Raw genomic sequence first — 16,844 nt, forward strand, 5'->3', positions numbered from 1 at the left:
TTCGTTTTTATCGGTTGCGTTCTGTGTTTCAATTTCGACGAAGAGGAAGAATACTGGCAGCGGCGAATGATTTATTCTAGATAATGCCGGCGTCTTTAACTGCTGGGAATTCGAATCAGGTGACGTCGTAAGACTCTACCGCATTGGTGGTATTCGAACTTGATGGCGTCGTGAGACTCTGCCACGTTCTTACCTCGCAGGGATTCGAACCTGATGACATCGTTAGACTCTGCCACGTTCCTCCCGGGCAGGGATTCGAACCTGATGGCATCGCGAGACTCTGCCACGTTCTTTCAACGCTAGTCTATCAAATGGCCTTTTAATCGAGGCTAGTAAAGTGCCATAATCATATATACATACATTATATTAATTCTGGGAATTAAACTGCAATTCATTAAGATGTTCCTTCGCGTACATTGTCCATACAATAACTCCACAAAAATGCCATGTGATTGTATTTACACGTATTTTTGACGATTATTGATATTTTATAAGTACATATTGTGATGAAGTTTATATCTACAGTGGTAATAAATCTAGTCATCTGCTCAGATATGTCGGATATGTCAATTTCTCGCATAATGCTTTCTTTACATTTTGTCGTATTCGAAATTTTCTGGTAATGAGTTCATCGCAGGGTCCGATCTAAGGAATAAAAGCCACTTGCCTGTGGGGCAAGCATATCTGAAATTTCATTTTCCCCCCTCAAAAATCAGCTTGCCCTTCGTTGTATGAAGTGGGAAAAAAAGCTTTGGGCATAAAATTGCACTAGCCCGACAGGCAAGTGATAATGATAACCCACTTGCCCTAATGTGAATGTACTTGTCCCGGGTGATCGGAATGGTGATCGGACAAGTGCAGAGATCGGACCTTGATATAATATTGTCTAGAAAGTTGAAATCATCTTTTTCTATCAAATAATGACCACCAGTGGCGGATGGCCACTATTCACGCTTATAGACCCGTGAATAATTGCGCTTATTATCTTACTATTAAGTAAATAATATAAATACAACTGTATAGCAATAGCAAATTTCACCAAGAACCTTAGTGTCTGATGTACCTTTGTATCTTAAATTTAATCCAACTAAAATCAGATTTATCGTCAAAATGATATAATGAACAAACGTAAGACGTCATAAGGTTAGTGTAGATAGTTTATTTATCAAAATCGGTTGTTCATTTGCTGAGCTATCGCAGTTTGAACACAGGCAAAAATGCCGACAGTAGTTGTGTTGGCAAAAAAGTCACGCGAATTTGAATGAACGTGTCTGGGTGGGTGGTTACACAGGATCGTATAGCAACGTAGAAACACTGTGGAGACAGCCACACTGCCAGGACTGGGTTTATAGCAAATGAGGTCGGCGAGACTCGACGATCAGTAAAATGGGCCTACGTAGTACATATCACGTTGCTTACGATATAACGTAAGCTGAGCGCGTTATTTTTTTACGAGTCGATACTATCGACGATCGACAACGCGCGTCTGCACCTGGCCACACGACGTGCAACACTCCCCGAGCCTATATTAGTTTCACTTTTCAATCGAATACGACGCTCTGAGAATACGGATGCCGCCACGTATCACCCATTATATCAAGTGAAGGCTTGTAATTGCTGCATTTTGTGTACATTCGGGACTTGTGAAATTTGCAATTAGTAATTTGGCGTTTAATGTTATATGATAATCGATATATGAGCTTAGTTATAGTTAATATTAATATGGCGCCCTTTTCGCTGTAGTGTTATATATAGGTTGAGCGGGCGCTGATCGCGATTGGTACCCCTAGCCTAACTCTATAGTTGCCATCTTTCCCCGGGAAGAAATAGACATATTCGAAAAACTACCAGGAGCTCTAGGGTCATCTTTCGCAGGCCTGTGATGGATAAAGGCAGTAAGGATTAATTTAAGCGTCTTGCCGCAAGAGGACACTCTGTATTATGGGGTTCGAACTCGATCCTCACCTGGCTTCACAGAGCCAAACGGTTTACCAAATCGCCCGCGGCCGTACGAATTCGCCGCAGAGGCCACACCCGCCCCCTATCGAGGATTCGTCAAACCGGCGGACGGAGTGTATTGGCAGATCACGGCAAATTTATTTCCAAGCAATAGCGGGTTTTGGAGGAACGCACAAATAGACACGCGTGATTTTCATTCGATCTTTTCACGTAAGATTTTGAAGCCCTTTCGGCGTGACAGCGTTTGTGGATCAACACTGACCAATGAAGCGGGATTCTGGGAGACATAGTTGATGGTTAGATATAGGTTGAACTTGAACATCGAGTTGAAATTGAGAAAATAATAAAAAATTTCAAATCAAAGACTACCATGTTTATTACAATTTCGAATCCCGAATTTTCATCGTATAAAAGTCGATTTAAACACTCCACACTCTTAATGCTACTCATTATATCGATACTGAAAGTCGCCTGAAGCCGACATGATGGTAATGGCTTATAGATAGCCCGAAATACTTTTGATTTTAAAAAAGCCTTTGATAAATAGATGAACCCAAAAGTCCTGATTATTCTTACTAAAACCGAGTGAAGACAATGACTTCCAAATCAAATAAAATTTCCAGCCTATTAAAGATTCGAAAATTATCTACAATCGAATATATATGTAACGCTCATAAACGAAATACGAAAATCGTTGAATAGTCCTAAATAATTCATTTGCACCGGGAATTTAGAAATTAAACTAAAAACTGGATGGTGCACTCTCAAACAATGGTGTGGGAATAGAAATAAATTTCAATAGAATTTGTTTTGTGTGTGTAAGGAACTCTGGTAGCCTATTTCGTGGAGTGCCGACCGCGTACGTAAAGTACACTTATAACCACATCGCTGGAGTATCTACACCGGCTTCAAGAGTGATCAATAGTAGGCCTATGCGCCCAAACGCAAAAAAGTATTATGAAACGATTATAGCAGCTGCTAGAAGAATTACATATACGTTTATTGATTTAACAGCGCGTGATGTTTACATATATAGGCCTATACGAAAAAAGGTTCGTTGTTTCGAAGTGTCAAATAGTATCAATGAATAGATGAGCGCGGGTGAAGACGATGACCACACCGACCTGGCTGTTTTATAAATACGTCTAGCGTCCTCTAGCCCTCTGGTGGTCACAACGCTGTACGGCACGCAAGCAGCAGCGCTTAGGCCTATAATACACCGCCTTATTCTGAGCGGCTACCGGCAGATATATAGGATTAGCTAGCTTCATCTTCGACTTAGTCTTAGAGGTAGACTAGAGTGCGTGGTCGCGGTTCGGCGAGGAAGTCAATTTGCTAGTGTAGGCCTACCGGTACGCAGGTAGGTAGTGTTTGTGGTCGTTTTTAGCGTAATTCGAGTTCACAGCTCTCTCGATATGAAAAAAATGAGTGTTTGGCAAGCTTTTTGGCTGTTAAGACTGTAGTTGGTCCGAGTGGCCCTGGGCCTGTTGCTAGCTTTTCTAAGGTCGAATCGACAGGTCTGAGCGAGAGTAGGAAAAGTTACGTCCTTTAGTTCTTCAAATGTTTTCCGTTCTCTGCAGAACCACATTAACAAAGCCTTATTATATTTTTCATCGCCTTGCGTCATCGTCAAGGAAGGGGATCTATGTTTTCTATAGGTTTCTTTTTCATGGGAGGGGGGCTACAACCATCCTGAATGAGGCTATAACCTTACTTCACTCGGGCCAAACTTCAATACCGGCGAAGGGCCCGTCAGTCTTATATATAATATAGTGTTCATCATTCACCATGCGATGCTCGGTTATCGGGTTCGAGTCCCGCATATATTGTTTTTTGAAATGAATCGCTTGAGTGGGCCGTTTATTATCGATTATCGGGGAATGCTGCTACGCGCTCTTCAACATTTCGAAGTTTTGTATTCCAACGCCATGCCTAACACTCGGACCGTTATCGCAAATATTTAGGCCTTATCATGAGGGTACCTAGGCCTATTTCTTTCTCAGACTTGGGCCCTGTCATAAACCTCAAGGGTTTGAATTAATTCTATATAGGCCTACCTATGTTTGGATGATGAGGCAGGATTAAGGGCGTATCATTTAGGGCCTATTTGAATAAAGGCATGAAAAAATCCCGATTTCTTTTCTTAGAAAATTTATTCAGGTTCAAAGATTTCTGGTAAATGTTGGATAGAAAAGAGATTCCGTATAAACCTCCCTGGAAATATATGCGGCTAGGAATAACCGATAGACCAGGTATCGCATAGATGTCGCCACTTTCCTCAGTAATTATAGATTCGTACGCGTGTTAACCATATCGAAAGATAGTTGTCGGAAAATATCGCAAAGGCAAATATATGAATAAACGCGATAGAAAGCCTAGATGCATTTTCAAAGTAGCGACGAACGGTAAAACTTTGTTATCGATTACGAACAGGTTTTAGTGGAACGTGCCTGAAGGGAATATACTTAATAACTCGATAATTTTCCTGATAGGCTTATGAGAAATTTGCAGAAAAACGTTTAGGCCTATACGAATGACGTAAGCCTACCTACCTTTCTATGTCAGCTCCATTGGTCTGCGGTCACGGTAGAGTAGAGTTTCAAATCTCTTCGAAATCTAGAAATCACCTCATCATCTCGGACTAACAGGAAACACAATATTCTCAAGTCCTGGAAATAGAAAATCGTTCGAATTTCAAATGATTTTATTTTTTTGACACATATGCGTCCCATTCCCGTTCCAATGTTTGCACGATACAGTAAAATTATGCTTAGTTACTGATGACGACCTTCTCATTCTCGATAACTTCAACGATTCAGTAAAGCTATGATTAGTTAATAATGACGACCTTCTCATTCTCGATAATTTAACGATTCAGTAAAATTATGATTAGTTACTAATGACGACCTTCTCATTCTCGATAATTTAAGGATTCAGTAAAATTATGATTAGTCACTAAAGATGACCTTCTCATTCTCAATAACTTCAACGATTCAGTAAAACTATGATTATTTACTAATGACGACCTTCTCATTCTCGATAACTGCAACGGTTCAGTAAAATTGTGATTAGCCTAGCTGTTGTTAATAACGAACTTTTCATTCTCAAATAATAAATTCCTAATGACGACCTTCCTTATTCTTGATAACTTCAACGATTCAGTAAAATTATGATTAGTTGCTAATAACAAACTTCTTATTCTCAGTAACTTCAACGATTCAGTAAAACTATGATTAGTTACTGAAGACGACATTTCGATATCAATGATTTCGTCGATTTATCAAAGTATAAGGACTTGAAGTAGGACTATAGGCCTAATAATATCTCATTTCTATACATATTGAATAAGAGATACATCATCAGATAACAAAAATAGTTTTTGTTTTTCCGATAAGAAGGTTTAGTCTTTAATCTCTAAAACTATCTGAACATAAACGGTTAGTCATCAGCAACTGTGTGGGTTTTCCAAACTCGTTACTGAGAATACTGTGAATATAATCGTATTTTGCAGTGACTAAGTGACGTCATCATGCTGCGACGCAAGTGGATGGTAGCGACGGCTCTGTTCTTGACGGCGTTGTTCGTCGGTCTACAACTATCGTACGTCAACCCGATTCTACGCGTATTCCTCGTGACCGGCGACCGGTGGCCCGGTGACAGCCGCGACGTCGTCGTATTGGCCACCGGCGACGCCGAGGACGACGACAGCGACGCGGAGCGGGCGGCGGAGACCGCGCGACGCGCCCGCGACGGGCCGCCGCGGCACATCGCGCGGGCGGCCGCCGAAATCGAATTGGAAAGGATACACATGCTACGCCGTTCGAACGGGGAACACGACGATACGGATGCGAATATCGTCGACGATGCGCGCTCGGTTTCTTCCGTGGATGAGCCGGCCTTCGCGAAAAACGCTCGCAGCGACGGCGTCGAGACCCCGCCGGTGAAAACTCTAGGGGATTTCGTTCAAATCGTGCGTCGGAAGCTGCCGAAAATCGCGCCGCCCGCCGTTTTACGAGTCGAGTTGGACGGAAACAGCGCGTCGAAGCGGGACCAGCGACCGGCGGCTGGCACGCTGCGCATCGTCTCGCCGGCCGGAATCGTCCCCGGCCCCGACGACCAGTCGAACCGGACTACCGTAACCGTACCGGTCGTCTACACCGAAAACGACGTCGACGAACTCGTCCGCCAGATGGCGAACGCGTCGACGTACAAACGCGGCTGCGCGCCAATACCGAAGCGCATACACCAGGTGTGGTTCAACGAGAGCGTGCCGGAATCCCTCGCCGAATCGGTCGGTTCGTGGCGCGCGCTACATCCCGACTGGGAATACTGGTTCTGGACGGATAAACTGGCCGACCGATTCGTCGAGCACCGCTTCCCCAGACACATCCGCACGTTCAGACGATACGCCGTGGGAATCATGCGCGCCGACGCGATACGCTATTTCATTCTCTACGAGTTCGGCGGCCTGTACGCCGATATGGACATGAAGGCGTTGCGCAGCTTCGACGAGTTGAGGTCGACGCACGCGGCGCTCATTCCCGAAGACCACGCCGTGCACCGCTTCATCCAGTGGAACAAGGAGCACATCGCCCTGAACGCGTTGATGCTCTCCGTGCCCGGTCACCCGTTCTTCCGTTTCACCATCGAGCAATTGCATTTCTACTCGCGCCACACGTCGCGTTACGACGTACTAGAGAAGACCGGCCCGTTCATGCTGGACAAGCTGTTGGTGCGATACGCGCGTCGACGCCCGGACGCCGGCGCCGCGCCGCTGTGCGCGTCGATGTACCGGCCGGCCCATTACGACTTCATACCGAATTTCGACGAAGTGGCCGTCTGGCTGTCGCTGCGACACGTTTGCAATCGTCTGGCGAAGAGCAAGCGACCGGTAAAAGATGCGCGCAAGCTTTACTGGTGCAACTACATCGCCAAGTGGGCCTACGTGAACCCGACCCCGATCGCCGAGACGGCTTACTCGGTGCACGGGTTCATTCACACGATGTCGAACTTCAAAGACGAGATCTACCAGAAACCGATTCACATCGACGAGCTGGTGGCCGACCGCGTGAACGTATCGGCCGTCATCGGACAGCTGCCCGACATCGGCGAGCCCGTGTCGATCACCGACGTGCCGGCAGGGGGCGTACTTGCGGTCTATATCGCCTCGTACGTGATCGTGTTTTTGGTGATCGTGCCGGTCGTGTGCGCCGTGTTGCTGATGCGACACACGTCGATCGGCTCGAGCAGAACGGTGCACGCCAGATACGACGTGCGGCACGCCGATTGAGGAGCGAATCCGGACGCGGGCAGACGAGACGGGTCGAAGGATTTTTAACGAGTAAAAGTTTAAGGGTAGACCTCGAAGACGTGTCGATTCTCAGTCGGGACCCACCCCTCGAAATTCGCTCGAAACATGAGTTATTTAGTTCCGATGGTTTCTTTTGTTCAGCTGATTAATAATGCATGATTTGCATATGAATGTATGTGTGATTTTCATATGAGCATATTATAATGTGTAATTTGCATATGAGTGTATAATGTGTAATTTGCATACGAATATATTTTGTGTAATTTGCATACGAATGTTACGAATGTATGATAAGTATTTCTTCGTCCATAATACCTGAATAATGGCTGATAATTAAGTTTTTAATTAGTTACATTTTAATCAATTAAAAAGCATCTGTTCGGCTTTGCACGTTGTTATTTTTTTCGTACGAATCAGTTTTATTGCAAGTGCAATCGAGTCTTAGTAACAATAAACGACATAATTTTGTTTTTAAAGTTTCGTAAATATCCTGTTCGTCTCGGTTTTTCTTTTTCCGACCGGTACAACCTCCGTTTTTCGCTAGGGAAATAGATTCGAAAACTGATCAAACAAACTTCATTTTTCTTTCCTGAGGTCATGCAGAGTAACATTATTACGTTACGTCATCGATTGTCGCGTTCTTTTTTTTGTTTTCTAACACATGTGTTCTGGACTTCGTCCGAAACATTTCAAATTGAAAATGGACTGCAATCACCAGATATTAGACATTCTATCAGCGCACTTTCAAAAACTGATTGTCCACATTTCACACGTGTTCAGTGCTTCGCCTGAGACATTTCTATTTGGAAATGAACTACAAAACACCAGATATTAGACATCAGCGCATTTTCAAAAACTGAACGTCAACACTTCACGTGTGTTCTTCAGAACTTCACCTTAGACACCCGATATTAGACATGCTTATCAGCATTATTCAAAACTGATTATCTAACTTTCAAAAAGTAGAGCTTAATTGTCATCAACTGTGGCTTTTGACTTGTATCAACTTTGAATAATCTTGTTAATACCCGTCCGTCTACCAGTAAAATGAAGGATCTTATCTTCTTATCCGTGAGAACATAGAAATAACGCACGGCGCGCCAATGACGAACACGACCTTTCGGGAGAAACTCCTTCGTAACCCACGCGCAGCCGGTGTCCGATTCGTCGCATCATCCGCCATACCAGTATAAACGCGGCATTCCCGACCACCTGGCAGCATTTGAAGTCGCACCGACATCTGCGGCTGAAATTCCATTCATATAGATATACGGATTCGTACCGGCTACGACAACGAATACGAACTACGTTATTCGAAACTAAAGCCCTCCGTCGGAGGTAAGCCGGATTTTTTTTCTTGTTGTCCGTATGCGATAAAATCGTCGAAAACGCCGCGATCTAAAATCTATCGATATATTGTAAATCGAGAAGGTATTTATGATTATACATCTAATCAGTATGACACATGTTAACAACTCGGTTCGACAAAAATTAGTTTTTCCAAGTTTTCGTTTCGTACGCTAGAATGTCTATCTATTATCTATGCGTACATTCCGGCAACAATTGATATACCGCGAACCTAGCCTTACACAGACGTGGCCAAATTCGGACTTCTGACTAATTCGAACAACAAAATTATTTTCTTTTTCTGATTTCCTGACATATATGTCGACCCGAACTTCTATTTTCAATTAACATTTACCAATCTTACCAGTCACATATCACCCGGTAAGGTTTACCGTAGTAAACTGACATGATTGCCCCCCTCATGAATACATCAGAAACGGCCCGAATTAACAGAATGTCGATTAATTATCGATCACGAGTTGCTACAGCTGTGGCACGAGTATAATGATTCGTGAACACACGCGCGTTGTTTAATCACAAACTGTTCAATGTCACGGTTTCAGCTAGCGTACAAATTGCCCGGTGCCCGGTGCTCCGTTTGTAGTGCTTATTTTCAATACCGGAAAAACGCGTGCGAACTGTAGATACAATGTCTTTTCGATCGTACACGCCCATAAGATGTGTCAATTAATGTAGTTCATCGTTCATTTCATCAAATTAATACGAGTAGTTTTTTAACGTTCTTTGCTGGTGTTCGTCGTGGTCGATTTTCAAAACCAGAACCGTCTCGGGTAAAATTCTTAAAAATATCTGTCAGGTTTAGAGAGAGTCTACGTACTATCTTAAATAACTGATAACTAAACGAATTCAGCCGCCGAGTTTTATAGTTATTATAAATCGACCTCTTCTTTCGCATTTGAGCCTAAATTCGAACTACACTTTACTTATAGATATTCAGAACGCGTTACAAACGTGCCATCGAATTTCTTTACTCTATATTCCAGAAGCGCGCGTGTATCTACGTATAAACCGGTGTTTCTACCCCGGTATTGGAATCGTCATATCGTTTTCGTAACGATCGATTTCAATTCTATACTGTTTTTCAATATTTCGAGTGTTCTACGCGCGACGCGGCGGATCTAGTATTCATAAATCGAAGCCTCCTTTCGCATTTCGTGACCTCGAATTCGAACTAGTTTGAATTACACCTCCAATCTCGAACGTACACACAGTCTACAGAATTTCTATAGTATATTTTTATCCGAAGGGTACTATGTTTTTTTGTTTTCTATTCTTTTCAATCGCAGAACCAACCGGAATTTTCATATGGTTTTGATATCGATTATTGAGAATTCTATAACTTTCTAACTTCGAACGTCGTTGAGCGAACGGGTTTATTTTTCTTCAAGCATTGCCCATCCTTACATGTCTATATATTGCAGTTTCAACCGAAAACGGCGGAAGACGATGCCGATATCGAACGCGTTCAAACCTGCAGCGACGCTGGCCGTCGGAATACTGTGCATTTTCTACATCGCCGCTTTCACGACGAGTCATCTGAGTTCGTTCGCGCCGGCGCCAAAACGCGATTCAGCCGCCAGCGCCGCCTATGAAAACCTCGCGACGACGCGACATAATCGAACTCGGGAGACGCGCGCGGAAATACCGCTAATCTACTACGGCGACGGGCCGGACGTTCCGGACACCGCCACGGCGCGTCGGACCTGCGCCGCCACCGTGCCTAAACGCGTTCACCAGACGTGGAAAACCGACCTGGTGCCCGGCAACTTCGTCGACTACGTAAAATCGTGGGTGGCCGTACACCCCGACTGGGAATACTGGTTCTGGACGGACGCGCTCGCCGACCGGTTCATCGCGCGCAGATTCCCCGCCTACATCGACATGTACCGCAACTACGCCGAGCCGATCATGCGCGCCGACGCCATGCGCTATTTCATCCTGCTCGAATTCGGCGGCGTCTACGCCGATTTGGACATGATGGCGCTGCGACCGCTCGACGAACTGGCCGGCCGACACCCCGGCCTGATACCGCAAGACCACGCCGTGCATCGTTACGTGTTCTGGCGACGCGAGCGCATACCGTTGAACGCGTTGATGATGTTCGTGCCGGGCCACCCGTTCATCAGGCTGGTCGTCGAGCGCCTGCCGGCGAAGGACGCGCACACGCCGCGTCACCTCTGGCTCGAGAAGACCGGGCCGATGATGCTGGACGCGTTGCTGACCGAATACGCCGAGCTGAACGGCGCGACGGTCGCCGATCTCTGCCGCACGGTTTACGTGGCACCCGACGAGCGATTCGTGCCTCTGTTCAACGAGCCGTACGCCGTCCAGGCGCTCAGGCAAAAATGCCGCCAAAACATGCGGCCGCCGGACCCGCGCGTCAAATGGTGCGACTACCTGAGACGGACCGATTTCAAGAATAGTCCGGTGCCTGCGTCCGCCTACACTAAACACATGTTCGTCAATACGTACGCCGCTTGGAAAAAATTGAAACCGACCCCGATAAGCGACATAGTTCACGATCGGGTCGACATCGAAAAGAGGATAGCCCAGTTGTGATTCCCGAATCCGATTCACGTGAATTGAGAACTCGTCCGGTCGAGTTCATTCGAGTCATGTGAGGCGTATGGGCGTTTGCCTTCTTTTGAATGCGACGAAAATTGTCTAATGCCTGGTGTTTTCATTTCGTTTAACATAGAAACTGTGTCAGTTGAAGTCGTGAAGTATGAGTGAGGAAAGTCAGTTTGTGAAAGAGTGCTGATAAAATGTCTAACGTCTGGTGTTCGTTGTTCAATTTCGATCAAAAATGTCTCAGGTGAAGCACTGAACACAATATGTGTAGTGTGGATGATCAATTTTTGAAAGTGTGCTGATAAAATGTCTAATGTCTGGTGTTTGTAGTACATTTTCAATCAAAAATATCTCAGGTGAAGCACTGAACACTAGTGAAGTGTGGATGTTCAGTTTTTGAATGTGTGCTGATAAAATGTCTAGTATCTGGTGTTTGTAGTTCATTTTCGATTAAAAATGTCTCAGGTGAAGCACTGAACACAAGTGAAGTGTGGATGATCAGTTTTTGAAAGTGTGCTGATAAAAATGTCTAATGTCTGGTGTTTGTAGTTCATTTTCGATTAAAAATGTCTCAGGCGAAGCACTGAACACAAGTGAAGTGTGGATGATCAGTTTTTGAAAGTTTGCTGATAAAATGTCTAATATCTGGTGTTCAATTTCGATCAAAAATGTCTCAGGTGAAGCACTGACCACATGTGGAGTGTGAACGATCTGTTTTTGAAAATATGCTGACAAATATCTAATGTCTGGTGTTTGTAGTCGATTTTCAATAATGTATAGTAAGTGATGTAGTTAACAGACGTGAATGTCTTCACCTGAGACATTTTTTGATTGAAATTGAACAACACACACCAGATAGTAGACATTTATCCATATTGTCGGTATCCCATTGAAGTGCCCCCAGTGTAGTACCGAACACATGACGAAGTGTGGATGATTGTTGTTTGAAAGCGTGCTGCGAAATTGTCTAATGTCTGGTTTTTTGATGAAATTTTAAAGAATATTTTGTGACGATTGTCGACTCTCGGTTTGTATTGCGCTGATAGGAAATATCAGAACATGTCCGGGTTCAGAAGTTTTTCACAGGTGATCCCAGTGAGTGAAGCCTAGTCAATCGAAATGATCGGAAGGTCTCAATAACAAAATGATCATAACAGTATTACCGCTAAGATCTCCTATTGCAGTTACCTTAAAAAGTCTCACCCGAAAGACGAAGGCTGTTTATTATTATATCACAATGTATTGCATGCATGCATAATTTGTTAATTTTTAAGTACATAATAAATGTTTGCCTCATAACAATCTTTACAATGGAAAATGGATTTTTAGAGTGAAGTTCACGGTATTTATTGATACATGTAAAAAGTGTTGTTGCCGCTGCTGCTGCTGCTGATGCTGCTGCTACTAGCGAATTTGCAGGGTTGGGCAAATATTCGCTGTTCACGACTGCGTAAATGGATGACGATCCATTTGTAAATTCGTTTCGACCAGAGTTTCGAAATAAAACGGATTTGTTTTTACCCTCGCGGGCAGAATCTGTCAACGCCGCATTAAGGCTGGTTAGAAGATCGTTCGAATGAGCTGAAACCGACATTTACAATACGTGCTGTAAATTTCGACCGCCGATCACACGACTATATCTGTACATCGATTTCAGCGTCAAAATCCCTGTTTCGCCCTCAGCTGGTGTGGTGGGTTCGTAAGGGACACCAGGTTAGAAATAAATCAAACGAAATTTACCAATCAAATAAATATAAGGGTCAATCTGTTTTTTTTTAAGGTAAACAATTCTTTAGGGTAAAGATTCATTCACTCATTAAATTCTAGTAGAGTGCCTTTCAAGAACGGGTTTAATCATGGTCCATAGTCGAGGTGAGCCCAGTCATCTGTGGGTTCAGATTCTGAATTCAACCCGCGCAGCTGTGTGAAACTGGGCCCCGAGACAAATCGAACCCACGCGACTGTGGTACTGGAATCGAGGTACCAGTCCAACCCACGTAACTTCGGAACTGGGTCCATAGTCGAAGTGGACCCAGTCACCCGTGGGTCCAGGTTTTGAATTTTAAACACTCGCACCTGTAAAAATTGGTTCATAGTTGAATTAAACCAATGCAACTGTAGAAAAGGGCTCGAAGTTGATATAAACCCACACATCTGCGCAACTTGGCCCGGAGCTAAAAAATCGAACCCACATCACTGCGAAACTGGATCCAGAATCAAATTGGACCCACACAACTGTAAACCTGAATTCAGAGTCAAATGAAACCCCTACAGCAACTGTTGAGTTTAAGCGTTTAATCAATGCAAACAAAACGTAGCAAATCAAATACCGTTAGTATTAAGAATAATAAAATGAAACACACGAATGTTCCCATTTTGGTAATAAATCAATTTTTTTTTTTGTTTGAAAAACGTTAGTCGTGTAAGAGTCAGTCGTGTTAACAGTCATCAGCTCGTTTTGTTCCTACCTGTATCTAATACGATCAAAGTTGTTTTTCATCTAAAGGACTATATTCGTTCAGCTGAAAATGTATACAATATCGCGATTGTTCATATTATACTGTATTTTACAATCGGCGATACTGATCAGAGACAACCGATATTTTGAACATAAACCGTAACGATTGTAGTTCGGCCGGGTTGATGGGTATTGCTGGCTTAGAAACAAAAACGACTATAAGACACGCGGCTAGTGGACTAATCTCTGCGAAGACTAGTGGCTTAATCGGTCCGACGACTAGTCGACTGTTCGCTCCGGCGATCAGTAGACGCTTCGCCCTTTGATAGCCACCCGACCTCCAAGGGCAGAATACAACGCGGAAAAATCCGAGAACAAAAATACAAACGGAAGAAATGATTACGATTTGAAACTATGAGATATCTTTATTTTGTCGAACGAATAATCGCCCCCAGTTGAATGCGAGTTAGTCCGGTGTCGGGTGGTAAAGTTTTTTTTTTTTGTTCTTCGAGGGGATGAATTCCGGTAGATAGGCCGCGTCGCCAATTACCACACGTTTGTTCTGCCGCAATTTTTTGCTCGATTTTTTCTTTTCGAATCTTTGAATTTAATTCCGAGTTGGCGCGGTCCGTAACGTTTATCAAAATGTAAGCTCGCTTTGATCTTCGATTCGATGTCGCGGCGGTGATGTTGAATACTCCAACGCTACCGCGGCAATCGAGGATTACGATAGTGGCAAGTGAGGATCCACCAGGTGTCGCTAGTATTCTTCCACGTTAAATCCCGCGTATTATTTAAGTAAAAGATCGAATGAAATGTTTTATTAGATAATCCAATTTTAGTGAAAATTATAATTGACCCCATCCCTCTAAGAACATGAAATTCAATGCTTATTCTTCGGGTCCTGAGTGATCATCACGCCATCTCGCGGAATAGCTAGTATTTCCGTTTCTAGTTGGAATATCCTCAGCATTTTTTGGATGCCCCTTCGATCAGAAGTCAACAAAGGAACTGAAATCGATCTTTCCGGTTTCGTGGAGTTGAGAAAACACGATTTCGAATCGTCATTCTGATTTTAAGAAGATCCCAGGGATATTGATGTTGTACGCAGCGCGCGTGGCGTATCGTCGCTTGCCACAGTAGTAGCGTTGTCGAGCCATCGTTGCATCGGGTTTCTAGTACTTTTGGAGATATTGTTGTCTGGCTGGTAGTACAGGTAGGAAAATAAAGGTGGCGTTGCATCCAATGACCCGTCTTGCTGTCGTTGTTTCTTTTTTTTAAATTCCTTTCAAGAAGTTTGTCGATATATAATGTAGATATGTATAGTATGCGCGTGTGTATATGGCGAAGTAGCTATGTACAAAAATAATCCACGGACGTTGATTCCATCTGCGTGAAGTTCATGTAGGTGGCACCAGTGGCTGGAGCCGTCGTTCACGATGTCTAGCTACGATGCGCGTTCACCGCCGTTCTGCAAATAAGAAAACGGGAAGATTATTTGACCGTGATTTTAAGCACAATTACACTGAGCGATTTAGCTCTAAGATTTTTGTGAAAATCTTTCGATCTTAAAATGCGTCTCGCTCGCAGGGATTCGAACCTGATGGCATCGCCTGACTCTGCCACGTTCCTCCCTCGCAGGGATTCGAATATGATGGCATCGTGAGACTCTGCCACGTTCGTCCCCTCGCAGGGATTCGAACCTGATGACAACGTGAGACTCTACCACACTCATCTCTCGCGTGTTATCGCCGGGTTCGGAACCCATTCAACACAAAACCTACGCACAACAACAATCTCAACATTCATATCGCCCCGAGAGGTCTTCTTTACCGACCACGCGAGAAAATAATCTTCAATTTACCATGTTGGACATATCTTTTCGAATAAAAACCTCGGATGACAACACTTTTGCATCTATCAACATCTTTCCCGAGGCTCGGCTATCATTCTTCAAGTCGGTGCAGGGAGCGGTAGGTAAGAGAGTGACCGGCGAGCAGGTCCGTCTTTCAAAGCCGGCGTTATTTCTTCCAATGTCGAACGGTAATTTCGTGTTATTAGTTATTAACATCGTTCTATTCCCGGAGAAACATTATTTGCTTTGATGTTTTTTTTTTTTCTCGCGCGAGCGGCGCTTTTTCGTGCTTGGCGTTGCGCCGGCACTCTCGCTCGCTCTCTCGCCCTCATCTTCGACTCTCCTTCCATCCGCGTTATTTTTCCCCGATCGGACCCATTATATCGAGAGAGCGCGCGCTACCGGTAATGACCGGTGGCGAACGAAAATAAATAGACGGGAAAGAACAAATTCCACCAGTGAACACGAGCAGGAATAACGACAATGAACCATATATACATATTCACGACGGAAGACTCGTACGATATCTAAGATTTACGACGACCAATACAACAACATTTGGCTATAACTTAAAAGAGTCTTTGAAAAGCAGCGTTAGCGGCCTATACCCGGCTACACCCGAAAACGTTTTTTACTATTAGAATAACGGATATATATTTTTTTTTCTCAAAAGTCTAAATCGGAATACGACATCAGGCCGGCAGGATTATGAATTTCGCAACTTTACCGCAGTAAGAGACAGAGTCTATTGTATTTCACCAACTCGGGGTAGAATTTTACCGGTCTCAACTTAACCGCAGTAGGAGGCAGAGTCTACTGTATTTCACAAACTCTTACTCGGTATTTGACACCAACTCGGGGTCGAATTTTACCACTCTCAACTTAACCGCAGTAAGATACAGAGTATATTGTATTTCACAAAATCTTACTCAGTATTTGACACCAACTTGGGGTAGAATTTTACCGGTCAAAACTTTACGGCAGTAAGAGACAGAGTCTATTGTATTTCACAAAATCTTACTCAGTATTTGACCCCGTCTCGGGGTAGAATTTTACCGGTATCAACTTTACGGCAGTAAGAGACAGAGTCTACTGTATTTCATAAACTCTTACTCAGTATTTGACACCAACTCGGGGTAGAATTTTACCGGTATCAACTTTACGGCAGTAAGAGACAGAATCTACTGTATTTCACAAACTCTTACTCAGTATTTATTTGACACTTACCCGAATTAGAATTTTACAGTCCCAAACACTTAAGAGCTTAACCGATGCTAACAGCAACACTAACACATACACACACACACACTAAATAACTAAAG

This window comes from Tubulanus polymorphus, chromosome 12 (genome assembly GCF_964204645.1).
Source record: "Tubulanus polymorphus chromosome 12, tnTubPoly1.2, whole genome shotgun sequence".
In the NCBI taxonomy this organism is placed as follows: domain Eukaryota; kingdom Metazoa; phylum Nemertea; class Palaeonemertea; order Tubulaniformes; family Tubulanidae; genus Tubulanus; species Tubulanus polymorphus.